Source organism: Prionailurus bengalensis, chromosome B3, assembly GCF_016509475.1.
Source record: "Prionailurus bengalensis isolate Pbe53 chromosome B3, Fcat_Pben_1.1_paternal_pri, whole genome shotgun sequence".
NCBI lineage: Eukaryota > Metazoa > Chordata > Mammalia > Carnivora > Felidae > Prionailurus > Prionailurus bengalensis.
In genome coordinates, this window is record NC_057355.1 from 77298636 (window position 1) to 77315421 (window position 16786).

Genomic DNA, 16786 nt, shown 5'->3' on the forward strand with positions numbered 1-16786 from the left:
ACTGCACTATATTTTGTATTATGTAAAATAGCTTAAAATAGTCATTCATTCTACATTAATCTAGGCACATGAGATATAGTCATGACCAAACATATTAAAATACATGCTATTATAGATTGTACATCCTAATAAGAATAGATGGAAAAATAAGCATTGTATAAATAAATAGCATATTAGGAGGTGATAAATACCATGGATAATAAATGGAAGAGGTTGGAGTGATCAAGAATGTAGGGTGGGAGAATTGTATGTTTACATAGGATGGTCAGAGTAGGCTTCAAGGAGAAGGTGGTATTTATGTAAAGACTTGATAGAGGTGAGGTAGTTGATCATAAGAATATCTTGATGAAGAAAATTCTAGACTGACAAGTCACGGAATGCCTCAGAGTGGAGTGTGTCTTGTGTATGTGAGGAATAGCAAAGAGACAAGTGAGGCTTGAATAGAAGAACAATGGAAAAAGGAGCTATTGATGAGGTTAGAGAGGCAATAGAAATGATGATTCATGTAGATCTTTGCAGACTGTTGCCTACTGTATCATGAATAATAAAAGTTATTAATCAGGAGGATGATACAAAAACCCACACAAGGATATAATGGTAGATAGGACTAGGTGTTAGTAATGGAATTACTGAGAAATAGTTTGATTCTGGACAGTCTGAAGGTTGAGTCAAAGAATTTCCTGATAGATTGGACAGGGTTTGCAAGAGAAAGATGTATAAAAGACATTTCAAGTTTTTGGTGTGAGGAACTGCAAGGATGGTGTTTTTACCCTCTGAGATAGGGAAGAACCATTTTGGATGGAAAATTAAGAGTTCAGTTTTGGACATGTCATGTCTGAGAAGTCTATTAAACTTTCTGGTGGAAATATCAGGTTGATTATATAGGTCTGGGACTGGCAGAATAAGTCAATTGATGAGTCCTTGGCAAATAAGTGGTATTTTTAAGCTATGAGATTGGATGACTCACCAAAGAATTGAGTGCAGATAATGAAGAGGAGGTGATTATAGATTGAACCTTGGAATATCCAAAATTAGGAGGTCAGTTCAAGGAGAGAGTGCTGCATGTGCAGAATACACAGGAGAGAGATTGTTTTATGTAAAATAAAGAGATTAGTTTGAGTAGGGAAAACTTAATGAATGAAATAACATTTCAATTGAGTGCTAAGAATAAGAGGTGTTTGCAATGTGTAAAATTGGAGGGGGATGTTACATTATAGTAAAAAGGAATAGGATGAGCAATATATGAATGAGAAACAGCAGGTATTTCACTTTGACTATTAATAACATGTATCAAGGTTTAGCAGTAGGTTAAATAGATAATATAGACAGTATACTGCAGCTAATAGAAAACTGTGTAAGGCCTTTGTATAAAGAATGACATGATGGCATCATTCTTTAGGAAGAGTAATCTAGCTGCATAGGGTTGTTAGATTGAAAGGGGTAGAGTTTGGTTTCTGAGAAATGAGTTAGAGATTAAATGAAATGATATATGAGAGAGAGAGAGAGAGAGAGAGAGAGAGAGAGAGTCTGTGTGTGTATGTATGTATGTATGTATGTGGTTTACTCATAATTTGTCACTGTAATGGTTAATTTTGTGTCAACTTGACTGGATCATGAGATACATAAACATTTGATCCAATATTATTCTGCTTGTTTCTGTGGGGGTATTTCTGGATGAGATTAACATTTATATTGGTAGGCTGACTAAAGCAGATTGCCCTCCCTAATGTGGGTGGGCCTCATCCAATCAGTTGAAGGTCTAAATATAACCAAAAGGCTGACCCTCCTGTAAGTAAGGGGGATCTTGCTCTGGCTGTCTTTGAGCTATAACTTTGTTCTTTTCCCATTCTTCATACTCGAACTACCTCATTGGCTCTCCTAGTCCTCAAGCTTTCAGAATTGAGCTAGAACTAATGCCATCAGCTCTCTTTTGTCTCCAGCTTCCCACCTGCAGATGTTGGGACTTATCAGCCTCCATATCATATGAACCAATCCCTTGTAAATTAGTCTCTCTCTCTTCTTCCCCATGCATGCGTGTGTGCGCATACACACACACACACACACACACACACACACACACACACTATTGGTTCTATCTGGAGAACTCTTATACACTTACTAAAGAATTGGGAGAATTATTAATCATGTGTGACTAAAGGAAAAGAAAAGAAAAGTGATTTTCATTGAATGTGGCTTTGTGCCAGGCCATAATTTTGTACCATAATTTTAAATATCTGCTCTCTAGATTAATAACTTTTTTATATCCAGTCTTATACTAACAGCTGAGAACTACTAGTCTTCATTCTTCAGTTGCACAAAGCTTGCATTTAAAGTTACAAGGCTCTGTTTCTATAGCTCAAGATACTACTTTAATTCATGTTCTGTGCTAAACTGTGTAGTGCTAAAATAAAAGATGTGTTGATATCATTCAACATGTGGCTTATATGATACCTGCTATTACTGAAAGTTGTTTTTTTCCAGGTCATTTTGCTCTTCATCTGTCTTGTAGCCATGTTGTACTATGGTATCACACAGGATTTTTTAGGTAACCTCTACCTAATTTATACTTTGTCTACTTCTGTACTACCTCCAAAATACAAGTGTCAGCAATGTAGGTAGGTTGTCTATTTTGTTCATTACTGTGTACCTATTGCCTAAAACAGAACTTGACACATAGTACTCAAATAATAATTACTAGTTAAATGACTGAGTGACTTAAGTGAATACATGTAGTGGCTAGAAGTTTAGAATTAGATGCAACCTGATAAAAGTTTGCATGCTATTAAGCTATCTTTAACCCTAAACTATTTCAATTTTTGCATAATTTTATTTTTTCCCTGGAGGTAGCAACCATGATTCCATTTAAAAGTATTATATCCACTTTGAGATCTTGGAAATTAAGAGAAGATTAATGTGTTTAAATTATATGTTCCAAAGTAAAAACAAAACAGAACAAAAACAAAACAAGATCAAGAAGAGATTTGAAAAGAGTTACAAAAGATATTTGAATAAACATGAGATATTTCTGCTACTGTTGATGTAACCTAAGGACACAGCATAATAGGGAGGAGATTATGATGGCAGTAATTGTGAAAAGGACTATATGGGATAGATGTGAAATATTGTAGTGGAAGAATCAGCATGGCCTCCCAACTGACTATAGGTAGGAAGCAAGATATATGAACTAGAAAATGAAACTCTTAAGTTTCAAGTGTGGGTGATTGGGGAAAAATAGTCAAGCCAGTAGCTGAAAGGGAGAAGTCATGTTACCTAGGAATCTGAGGAGTTCAGCTTTGTGAATCTGGCCTTTGAGATTTTGTTATGGTTTCAAAGTAGATGAAGCAAATAAATAGCTAGAAATGAAGATGAAGAAATATGGTAGTAAGGGTACCCAAATGGCTCAGTTTGTATAGTATGAGACTCTTGAATTTTCTCAGGGCCGTGATTTCAGGCCCCACATTGGGCATATAGAAAGAAAGGAAAGGAAAGAAAGGAGAGGAGAGGTGAGGAGAGGAGAGGGGAGGGGGGGGAGGGGAGGGGAGGGGGGGGGGGGGGGGAGGGGAGGGGAGGAAAAAGGAAGAAAGAAAAAAAAAAGGAAAGAGAGAGAGGAAGGGAGGAAGGGAAGATGAGAGAAAGAAGGGGAGGAAGAAAGAAAGAGAGGGAAAGAGAGAGAGGGAAAGAAAGGAAGAAAGAAAGAATGAAAGAGAAAGAGAGAGAGAGGGAAAGAAAGGAAGAAAGAAGAATGAAGAGGGGGGAGGGAAGGAAGGAAGGAAGGGAAGGAGGAAGGAAGGAGATATAGACTCACTGGTATGCCACAGAAGTAAACTTGAAAGTTGTGAAGTATAGTGAGAAATAGCTAAGAGAAAAGAAAAAAAGGTAATAAAAGAGGAAGAGGTGGGAGAAAGGGATGAGGGCACCATTTTGGAAGGCAGACTGGAAAAAAAGCCAGTAAAGAAGACAGGAGAAAAAATGATTGTAATAGGTCAGAGGGTAATCCTAAAGGGACAGGGTCAGACAGTGATAATCAGAGAGTCTCCTGTGGAAGTTAGAGATCATAGAAGAGGATGAAGAAAAAATAGATTTGATTGATGAGTGGTTTACTGTTAAACTTAAGAACAGTTTAAATTCTGTGGCAAGAACTGAAAGGGAATAGAGGACAAATGGCAAGAAAGAGAAAACAAAAGTAAAAGATGGAATAAATTAGTCTTTAGAGAAATTTGACTGAAAATAATGCTGGAGGTATGCACAAGAAAAGAACTCACTGAATCTGTCATTATTTTTTATTTTTAATTTAATTTCATTTTGGTAAGAACACTTACCATGAGATTGATGCTCTTTACAAATTTGTAGGTTTACAATACAGTTACAATGCTGTAAAGCAGATCTCTAGAACTTATCTTGCTTCACTGAAACTCCATTTGGATCTGTGCTAAAATATTTGGAATATTTTATGATGTTTGGACTCCTTGGTCTATTCTTCTGTCTCGAGGAATCCTGTTTCTCTGGGTTTCAATCAGTTTTTCTTCTTCTTAGTCAATTATAGTAATGCAGAATTTATCTGAATAGACAGACCAAATATATGAAAGTTAATTAAAGAAAATATTGATAAAAATGTGATTTGTTTTTGGAACTTGTCAGCCGAAATGAATATTAATCCAAAGTCTTGCACAATAGCAGACTAATACATGTATCTCTGGTGTATCAAATCATGTTTGTTTTTGGAATATTGATCATAAGAGTTTGACTCAATAAAACGTTCTTCTTTTTTAAAAAAAATCAGGTTTATTGAGGTATAATTGATATAAAATTATAAAATACTAAAAATATACTTTGTGGTGATATGATACACATATTTTTATGAAAGAATTCCCCCCTAATCAATGCAGCTGTCTAATGGTATTATCCATGAACTTTTTTGTTATGAGAGAGAATACACTCATATGCTCAAGAATATAGCATTGTATTGACGTATCAAAGTATAATAGAGGCCAGAACCACCAATGGGTAACAAGTTTTGCAATGTATCCTGTCATGCATCTTGTTTGGATGGAGAAGGGAATCTTATTTATTTATTTTTAAGTAGACTTCACGCCCAGCAGGGAGCCCAACGCAGGGCTTGAAATCATGACTCCAAGATCAAGACCTGAGCTGAGATCAAGAATTGGATGCTTGGGGCAACTGGGTGCCTCAATCTGTTGAAGTGTCCAATTTCAACGTTTATTTATTTTTGGGACAGAGAGAGACAGAGCATGAACGGGGGAGGGGCAGAGAGAGAGAGGGAGACACAGAATCAGAAACAGGCTCCAGGCTCTGAGCCATCAGCCCAGAGCCTGACGCGGGGCTCGAACTCCCTGACCCCGAGATCGTGACCTGGCTGAAGTCAGACGCTTAACCGACTGCGCCACCCAGGCGCCCCTGAAGTGTCCGATTTCAGCTCAGGTCATGGTCTTATGGTCTGTGCGTTCGAGCCCCGTGTTGGACTCTGCCGACAGCTCAGAGCCTGGAGCCTGCTTCAGATTCTGTGTCTCCTTCTCTCTCTGCCACTTCCCCACTTTCACTCTCTCTCTCTTCCTCTCTCTCTCTCTCTCTCTCTCTCTCTCTCAAACATAGATAAATATCAAAAAAATTAAAAAAAAAAAGAGAGTCAGATGCTTAACTGACTGAGCCACCCGGGTGCCCCAGTTGTCTTCTTTTAGACTTTAACTGTTCTAAGATATTTTTTTCCATTAATATCATCAGAGTATTTGTAAGCAAGTGTTGGTTGCTGAAACTTTAATTTTTAGGACTATTGACATTTAAAAAAAATTTTTTTTTCAACGTTTATTTATTTTTGGGACAGAGAGAAACAGAGCATGAATGGGGGAGGGGCAGAGAGAGAGGGAGACACAGAATCAGAAACAGGCTCCAGGCTCTGAGCCATCAGTCCAGAGCCCGACGCGGGGCTCGAACTCCCGGACCGCGAGATCGTGACCTGGCTGAAGTCGGACGCTTAACCGACTGCGCCACCCAGGCGCCCCAGGACTATTGACATTTTTAAGTAACATCTGGAAGATATTTCTTAGTGTTAAATAAAAATGTCAGAAAGAAGCTTCCATGTTTATGACCTGAAGTGGAAGCTGAGGAAGTTTTACTTTCTTCCAATTGTAGCGAGTAATACCATGAACTGAGCTTTCCCTACTAAAGTTGAGCAATTGCAAGAACAGTGTCACCCTATGGCTGACATATTCAGCTTTTTTTGCTTTCATCTTTACTATAAGTGTAATAAAACTTTTCTATGATTTCCATCTGCAAAAATAGTGACTTCATCAAATTTTTGGCATAGCAAGAATTTTCAGTATTATTTTTTTCATTGTTATTATAGTTAATGAATGACAGAAATACATGACTGCTATTTCTTTGCTTTTGAGGTTAAGAAATTCTCTTTTATAATTAGGTTATTTTAGCTAAACTACTTATATATAATGGTTCATAGCAGTAAATTCTGGAAATATAGTCTTGAGTCATTATTAATGAAATAAGCTTTTGAAAGATACAGACATTTATGAAAATCTTCAGTAATGCCCTTAGAGTTTATCTTAATAAAGTAAGAAGACAAATATTAAATAATATATCAACTTTATATTTTAGTCCTCAGAAATCTATGCATATCTATTATCTGAGAAATTATGTTTATGCAAATATACCACAAAAGCTGCAATTTAAATTGATACTCTTTGGAACCATGTTTCCATAGGAAATCACTTTCTTGATTAAAGAATTGATGTGTAACCTCTGGCAGAAATGACAACATATATCATAAGTAACAAATTGAAAATAATATGACCTATGCTTTAAACAGAAGACTTTCTAAACAGCACACACAATTATTTGAGTAGGATGCTGCAATTGCTAATCTTACACTTAATTAATGATTTAAATAATTAATGGCTGTGGATATGCAGGTTGAGGAGAGAAGGTGGGGACAGCAGGAAACGACCAGAGTTCCCCCAGGACTGAAGGCCAGTACATAGAAAGTTTCCATAAGAGAGGCAGGACTTGGCAAGGCTCCATGGCCAAGCATGGGGTCATGGTATAATTTTTAAAATACAGTTGATGGGGCGCCTGGGTGGCGCAATCGGTTAAGCGTCTGACTTCAGCCAGGTCACTATCTCGCGGTCCGTGAGTTCAAGCCCCGTGTCAGGCTCTGGGCTGATGGCTCAGAGCCTGGAGCCTGTTTCCGATTCTGTGTCTCCCTCTCTCTCTCTGCCCCTCCCCCGTTCATGCTCTGTCTCTCTCTGTCCCAAAAATAAATAAAAAACGTTGAAAAAAAATTTAAAATACAGTTGATGGTATCTTTAATATTTTAAATATTTTGAACCTTATCTGTACCCATTTAATTGTAGATATATATGCATTTTTGAAAAAAAAATATATGGTGATTTTATTTGTCTGTGTTCCTGCCTGCCTTTATCTTGACTTAAATGCTTTAGATTTTTACCATTTCTACTTCTTTAACTTGAAAAGTGTTTTAAAACTATTCCATATTGCTCTAAGTAATTAAGTTTATTCCTCCCACATGGTGCTTAATATATTATGGTATATATTTACTACTTTTATTCTTGCTTTCATGAGTATAATTGCATCTGAGAACTGAGAATTTCTTTTTCTTGTTTTTAAGTTTATTTATTTTGAGAGAGAGGCTGTGTGCACTGGTGCCAGTGGGGGAGAGAGAGAGAGTGAGAGAATCCCAAGCAGACTCCACAGTGTCAGCACAGAGCCCAACATGGGGTTTGGGGGTTTTATCTCACAAACAATAAGATCATGACCTGAGCCCAAATCAAGACTCAGAGGGTTAGCCCACTGAACCACCCCATTACCCCTGAGAGAATTTCTTTAACTCAGTGAATTCCTGGTCTGTTCTATCAACCTAAGTAATTATTTAAGGTTATCTAAATCTGAGTTCTTCTCATGAAATATTGAAATAATAGGGAGTATTTAAATAGATTTTTAAAATATTTTGCAACACCTGATGTTACACATAGTTTTTAATTTACTGAAATTTACTTATAAATCAAGTATTTGCAGGGGCATCTTGGTGGCTCAGTTGGTTGAGCATCCTACTCCTGATTTGGGCTCAAGTCATGATCCCAGGGTCATGGGATAGAGCCCAGTGTTCAGCTCTGGGATGAGCATGAAGCCTGTTTAAAATTCTCTCCCTCTCTCCCTCTGCCCCTCTTCCCTGCTCATAGCCTTTCCACGACACCCCCCCCCCCCGAAAAAAAAGAAAGAAAAGGAAGTCAAATATTTGTGTAAGATTTGTGATTTTTATGCTATATATAAATAGAAAAATCTCTAAAGCCATGTTTATCAAGATTGATGATGATAAACATGATAAATGGACTCAATAAAACATTTCAATATAATCTATGCTTTTGAAACAGTACATAGAGTTATCTCTCAAATGTATTTGACATAAAACCAGTGAAATGTAAGCAAAAATTAGAGACTAGTATAAAACCTAAAAGCACTGACTTTGGTTATTAGCTAGATTCTAAAAACCCAAGTAGAGCCTATGTTCATATCCTGGCTGTAATATTAATTGACTGTCCCACCTGTGGCTAGGCTCTCTGTGCCTCTGTTTTCTTCTGGTAAAAATTATTGTTAAGACTTGTTAATTTTGGTAAAATTCTTGCAACACAGTCTGACACATACTAAGCAGTGTATATATATAAATATATATATATATATATATATATATATATATATATATATAAAATAAAGTGCAAAAAATACCTTTAACTTCTTGTGATTGATTCCAATATTTCTATTTAGTTTTATTTTCTTATGACTGGGGCATGTCCTGATGAGCTAATTTGATATATTGACCAATTATATACAATTTGAAAAACAGAGCATTTCCTTCTTTAATTTTTTTTTTAATGTTTATTCTTGAAAGAGAGAGAGAGCAAGTGAGCATGAGTGGGAGAGAGGCAGAGTGAGAGAGGGACACAGAATCTGAAGCAGCTCCAGGCTCTGAGCTGTCAGTACAGAGCCCGACATGGGGCTCGAACTCACAAGCCTTGAGATCATGACCTGAGCCAAAGTTGGATGCTTAACCGACTGAGTCACCCAGGCGCCCCCAGAGCATTTCCTTTTTGGCAAATCATAATGTATGCAAATTGCTTAAGCATGTGGAGATGTTGTGCAGAGAAAAGAAACCTATTTATTATTTCTTAGATAGTACTGCTTGTTTACTTGTCCATAGAAATCTTTTCATTTGAACCAAGTATATTAGATTGGGTTTTAAAATGGACCCTCAAGATTGCCTGTGGTAATTCCTGGGATCGTGAATATAATGAGATAGTATTCCCTGCTTATGTTACTTTACACTTAAAAAGGTCTTTCAGATGTAATTAAAGTCACTAATCAGCTGACTTTGAGTTAATCAAAAAGAGGATACAGGGATGGACCTAACCTAATCACATGAATCCTTTAAGAACAGAGTTTTCTCTAAATGGTGTTGGAAGGAAAGACGGAGATATTAAAGGCACAATAAGGATGTGATGTACTGTTGTATTGCTGGCTCTGAAAGTTGAGACAGAATTTTCAAGGACCCAAGTGTGGTCTTCAGTTGCTGAGAGTAACAGCTGGCAAGCAAATGGGAACCTCAGTCATACAATAGCAAAGGACTGAATTCTTCCAATGACCTGAATCAGCTTAGAAGTGGATTCTTCCCTAGAGCCTCCAGATACAATCCCAGCCTGGCTGATACCTTGGTTATGGCTTTGTGAGACCCTGACCAGAGAATGCTGCTATGACTGTTTGGACTTCTGACATACACAACTGTGAGATTTTAAATAGATGTTATTTTCAGCTGCTACATTTGTGGTAATTTGTTACACAGTAATATAAAATTAATATGCCAGAACACACAACTACAAATCAAAATAAATTAACAATAAGAAAGTAACTATAAGCACAGAAGGAAAGGTATAAGGGAAAATTTTATGTTTATTTTCAGTTTGGTTATGTCTTAATACTACAAGCAAGAAAAAAATGTCAGTTTGTGGATGTATAATGTTGTTTTGCATAATCAGTATCTTGCTATAACAACATCTTATAAAATGCAGCAAAAGGGGAAGACAAAAACAGATTGGCTAAATCATTTTTGTGGGCTTATGGGTTTTTTTTTTTATGTCTGGAAAGATCTTTCCTCAAAAAGAAACCTCATACTCTTTAGCTATCATACCCTACTCCACTCATGTCTCATGTCCCCAGCCCTAAGCAACCACTGTTACTATAGATTTTCTTATTATGGACTTTCGTATGCATGAAATTGTATAATATGTGGATTTTTATGACTGGATTCTTTCACATAGCCTAATGTTTTCAAGATTCATTCATGCTGCATGTATTAGAACTTTATTCCTTTTTACAGCAGAGTAATATTCTATTGTATAGATATACCATACTTGTTTCTCCCTTTGTTGATTGACATTTGGGTTATTTCCATGTTTTTGCTCTTATGACTAGTGTTTCTATAAACACGTGTACAAGTTTTTGTATGGACACATGCTTTCATTTCTCTCGGGTATATATGTAGTTGTAGAATTTCTGGGTCACATGATAACTCTGTTTAATCCATCAAGGAGCTACTTGCTTATTTTCCAAAGCAGTTGCACCATTCCATATGTTCATTAGCAGTGTATAAGACTTCTCCTTTCTCCATGTCCTCACCAACACTTATTATCTGACTTTAAATTTTACTCATCCCTCTAGGCCTGGCTCATATACTATCATTTCTGCTGAGTCATTCCTGATTTGTTAGCAAAGCATAAAAATTTCTTCTGTGGACTGCCAAAGGATTATATTTGTTTGTTTCTAGGGCTCCCTTTACTTTCCTCATTGTATCATTGTTAGTATAGGTCTTACCTGCCTACCAACTTCAGCGTCTTTATTTTAGAATTTGTGTTTAATTTTCTAATTTCATCCTTCAAAGCACAGCTGTTCTAGGTGGCTTGAAAGTAAGAGAAGTTCAGAAAGTATTTACTGAGGGTTTTAGATTAAAAATGAACCAGATGACCTAATTCAATGTAGTTTATGACAGTTTCTGCTAGTGTGAGGCTAGAGAGCTTGTCTGGCTTAGTCATACATGCACAGAGTTATTCAGTTTCAAATTTTATGCTACCACTTATTAATTACGTGCTCTTAAGGAGATTTCTTAAACTTTCTAAGATATTTCTCTATCTACAAATGTGAATTTTAATATTGTATAAGATTATTGTGAAGCATAAATATGATAATTTATGTGGAGCACCTACTATTGTTCCTGGCACATCCTTGATGCTCATTACATGGTGGCAAAACTATTTTATCAGCAACGCGGAAGACAAAATGTAATAATCCTCCCATCGCACACTTCCCTTAATAGAATCATGACATACACGTTTAATTCTTATTACATTTTATCAGATTGCAATTGTTTTTGGATTGAATAAGTGTGGATTGCAGGTCACTTAAAATTGTAGAATCAAAAGCATTGGGTCTGGTTGTCCCATCTACAGCCTGCTGTAAGATGTGTTGCACATATCTGTGTCTTTTGCTCGTTTTGTTGCTCATCTTGAAGTTTACCTCTTTCATGTTAGTGTATTTAATAAAACACATTTTCTTTTGTGATGTGCATGTTACTGTCTGGTGCTTACATTTCACATAGTAATACTGTATGATACTCCGTGATATAAAATTTCAGTAACTCTGAATCTCTATTAAATGCATGTGGAATGGACAGGTACAATCACCTAGAGCAAGAACAAATGGATAATGACAATACTCCAACAGAATAAGACATGTAGAGTCTTTAGGAGGCAAACATTAAAGTATATATGCACTCTCAGGATGCTATTAGACATAGAAAGTGAGGTTGGTGTTATACCTGCTGTTGCAAATTTTGTTTGCTTCACTGAAAGATCAGTGATAAGTGCATTCTTTTGCTATCTATTTGAGTGGATATAAAGGTTTTTACAGATTTCTTAAAATTTCTGTACAATATCTAAATTATTCATCTATGAGTTCAAGTCATATTTTTAAAAAAGTTTTACTGTTGTGTAGGAGAGATATTATGTGGAGAGGCTGCATTGTACTAGATAAAATATACTGAGAAACAAACCAAAAAACAGTTTTTATCCAGAATCTACTACTTGTCAGTTACGAAAATCTCTTTGTGGCCCAGTCTCCTTGTCTACAAAACAGATAATAACATTTCTCATGTTTAGCATAATTTTTAGCTCAATTTGTCGAGGGCACTAGCTAAGGAATGCTCAGATGGTTCCACTTTGCAATGTTGAAAGTGTCCTACAGTACAAAGATGAATTATCATTAAGTACTAGAAACTGGTCCTAGGTAGCCTTTGGCTTCCTATCTCCATCAAAATTTACTAGTAAGTTTTTAAGTATTGTGGTATTCCCTACCAGTAATCCCTTTCCCCAGGATTTACTACCAAAGTTGTCTTTCTTTGGAAGATCCCTAGTAAATTTATGACTCTCACAGTAACTTTCCATCTTGATGCAAATATGGCCCTTCTGTAGTCCTGCCTTATGGTTTCAGTCCACTTACTTCCCTATCAAACATGTAAATCTCTATTCTAATCATTGTATCAATTGAAGTTTGTTCAGGAAAATGAAACCAAGGAAAAAGACTTACTGCAGAAAATTGGGTGTTTATAGGGAGTTGGGTGTTCACAGGGAATTAGATGTTCACATCGGGAACGAGGTATTTACAGAAGTATTTTAAGGAGGTTGCAATTGGACTTTCTGTTATAAGATCACAACACTCTAGCTGTGATAAAGACAAAACGAAACCCTTCTATTGCCACTGCTACTACCTGTTAGCACAGCCATCATACACCCAGATGATTAGTGACAAGGGCACAGAACATTCAGCCTGTCTAAAGCAAAAATACTCCTGTTAGAGCTTGCTTGCTATAACCCCCACTCCCTCCCAAATACAATGTGAATGCAACTAATTCACTTCGAGAAACCTAGATTCCAGGGGAGTTGAAGTTATATGATTTTTGCCTTCTAATCTCTCCAACAGGAGGGTAAAATGGAGTATAGGAAACCAAGGCTAAGCAATCACTACCGTTTCTATGTAGCTAATATTTCTCTAGTTGTTTTTCAGTGGCCTTGGACCTTTTCACCCTTGAACCTTGTGTCCCTATATACTCTTGAGATAGTGTAGTTCTACCTTGGTCCTTTAAGAATTATGTGAGGAGAGACAAATGAGCCTCACCTTGTAGAGCGTTAGCACTAACTAAGCTGTCGTTCGTTTATCTCCTTTCAGTGAAGTTGGTATGTATTTGCCAAAGTAACGGCACTTCTTGGATCTACATATTCTGAAGAAGCATGCTACTCTTACTGAGAAACAGAAAAACTCATTTGAAGATATTTTTTATCAATCAAGAGAAAAAGGAATATACACTTATAAGTGGGGAAGTGGGGTCCTCTGATTTTCTTTTAATTTCCCATGAGAATGAAGAGATATGTTGACAGTGTTTGTCAGTAGGCAGTGTGCCTGATATCAATTTCATTTCCCTGTAACTGTGATACAGATAGAATCCCTATCTCCAGTTGGAGGGTAAATTGCTATACATATTCTTACAGATTTTTTGACAGTTAAAAATTCTCTTAACATTTTAGGACAAAATTCAGACCTTTTTTCCAAAGATGCAGAAGGAGTCTAAAAACTATTATGGTGCTCATGGAAAGGCATCTCAGATCTCCTGTTGTGGGGAGCAGAGTTAAACACGTGTCCTGCTGCCACCTCTCAGGATCTACCACCATGTACATAATGAGGTCGTGCTTCTCTAAAGTCTTCTCAATCAGTGATTAAATACAGCAGGGATACTAGTGTTGGCCTTTTCTGATGGCAAACTGGATGCTTCTAGTGGGCAAGCCTGGGTTGGGAATTCCCTGTCTTTTTGGTTGAGATTTTCTTAGAGCTGCACTGCAACCAATCCTCCTTATTGCTGCTCTTCTTTCCCAGTTAGAACTGCATTGCAGTCTGAAGGTTTTCTTTGCCTGCCTGCGCTTCCTCCCCTTTATTCTTTGCAGATGTTTCTCCGAGTCTCTTGAGAGACAGATCCCATCTCCTGTTTGCTTCTCAGATGACCCAAACAAATACAATGACTTTAAAGATTACAGTTAGAAATTTTTTTGAAGATGGCAGACGTAGAATTTCCATCTTCACGGAGAATAGGAGTGGAAGTAACTGATTAAATCCAACAAGTGAAGGTACTTCAAGTAGAATTCTTAAATACAAAATCTTAGAGATTCTGAGGTGGGATAATATTGGATGACAAGTTAGAAATATACTTTTTAGAGAGCTTTAGGAAGAGAGCCAATAAATATATTGAGTTATTGTATTTATAATATTTATACATTTATAATGCCTAAATTTATGGCCATTCTCCCTGAGTAGTGGAACCCTGTTGGTTTCAGCCAGGAAATTGTGCTGTTGAACTGGCTCTCCATCTCTAATGCTAGTTTTGGACAAGTTAGCCACATGGTAGATTCAGTATACTTAAGGTTGCTAGTCATGATTTATTGAGTGTGTTTGTAAGTAAATATATTTTGGTTTTCAAATATGGAATAGAAACTAATTGTAATATAGAAACTATCTGAGCTTACTGTTAGTCCTTTAAGAAAAAGTTACTTATTCTGGAATGTGCTCCTTTCAGAGTTGTTGTATCCCTGGTTTTAGCAAACCTTCTTCTTATCTTTACTGACTCTCCAGTATTGCCCACCATTAATCAACCCGTTTCTTTAGTATGGAGCCATGGCAGTTCTTTCCCCTCCCTGGGATCTGTCCCTACATTATAGCTTACTTAGGAAAGCACTTTCCCTTTTTCCAAAAGTCTACATTTTAGGGTGTGGGCATAGTTCTGTAAAGATATGAATACTGTATCCATAACATGTAACAAGAACAAAGAAAAAAAAATTCGACTATTCACATTCAATATTTCATATTAAGCTCTTACCTTTCCCCAATAGTCACATTACAATTTGTGAAATTGTTCATAATGTGTGATTGTTTTTGAAGATATTTGGTAACTCATTCTTTGCACAAAAACAATAGTAAGCTAGGTGGGAAATACTTTAAATAATTATATATTTTGAGTGCAATCACTAAAATAAACAGATTGTAATATGTAAAATTTTCTATTAGATGACAATATATTTTTATTATATTTAATATTTTGTATATATGAATATATATACATATATATATATTTTTCTACTTACTTAGTTCATCTTGAACATCATCCTGGGTGTGCAATTGAGGCAATCTTCCTTCAGTCTCAATCTTATGAACTTCTAGGAGCCTCAGCTTCTATAACTATTTTCTTAGGATGGCTGTATTTGTATAAATATATTAAACTTGATTTTTCACTGAAAGCAAATATGACTACATTTATTATTCCCAGTTTGAAAATCAAACCTTAAATCATAATCTCTAGATAAAGGACTTTTATTTCATGGTTCTAAGTAAAAGAAAATCTGTTTCACTGTTTACTTAACATTTGATGGTGATGTCATAAATAAAACATTAGCCAAAGAGTGACTGTGTCTTTCTCTGCTTTTTCTTTCTACAGGTTGCATTTCATATGGATGTGGGTATGATGTGCTGCAGCAAGATGACGTCTTGATTAGGTGAGTCTGTCAAGGCTGCTTTAAAGAATATTCTCACTGCAGATTTCCCAGGGTTTGACATTTATTGTTGGTATGCCTAGCCTTAAATGCTGATGAAAATGGGATCTTTTTTTTTTTTTTTTTTGCTTTCTTGGTGATCGAATTCTAGTTTCCATGGAAATAGTATTTGTTGGTTGGTTTATTTTTTTGATGGAACTTATATTAGAAGTGTAATCAGGGAAACATCTAAAAAGTCTATGGAAGTAAGGGCAAAGCAATATCCAAACAGAGGTATATGTCTCATCCTTCATATAAACAGCCGTAGTAGAGATTCAGAGAGCTCTAATAGTGGGCATGTCTTATGTTGAAACAGTTAGTACATTATTTATACATGCAGAAATAAACTTGATTAACTTTCTTACCCAATCTGTATATATATAATTTTTCTGCTAATATATATCAGTGCCAAATACATAATTATAAACCTTCACTTCCAAAATTTTCTTGATTTGAATACAGTCACTCTTGCTGATTGATGTTTTATTTATTGCATTACCACCAAATGTTAAGCAAACAGGGAAGCAATCTTATAGCTGGTTAAGGCACTGCAAAAGCGGGAGGTAAACATTTGAACAAATGACTTCTCCTGTCTGAGTCATGACCCAGTGGGTAAGATCTTGATTTTTCTTTGGCAAATAGGGGAAATGTCCCAGAGTTTTCAAATCCCTGTTAGTTTGTGCAGCCATTTAGGTGTTGGTAATAAGTCACAAAGGAATTTGTAAAGTTAGTGTGGTGTAGTAAAATGAATGTTAGCCCATCAGGTAATGTCTCTTCATAGGAATATTGGTTTTTTCTGATCATGTGTGTGATTGTGTGCAAAACATGCCACTTTTTACAGTCATAGTCTCTTTATCTATAAAATGAAGTGCTCCTCTAAGGTGATCCTCTGACATCATTCTGGGTTTGTGATTCTATGGATTTTTTAATGAATGAAGTTTTTTGGGTTTTTTTATGTCTAATGAATGGCAGTAGTGCTTTGGTTGACCAAATGATCACACTGTACGCAATTGGACAGATGGATTATGAACATGATAAGCATTTAAAGTAATGTGATATTCTCA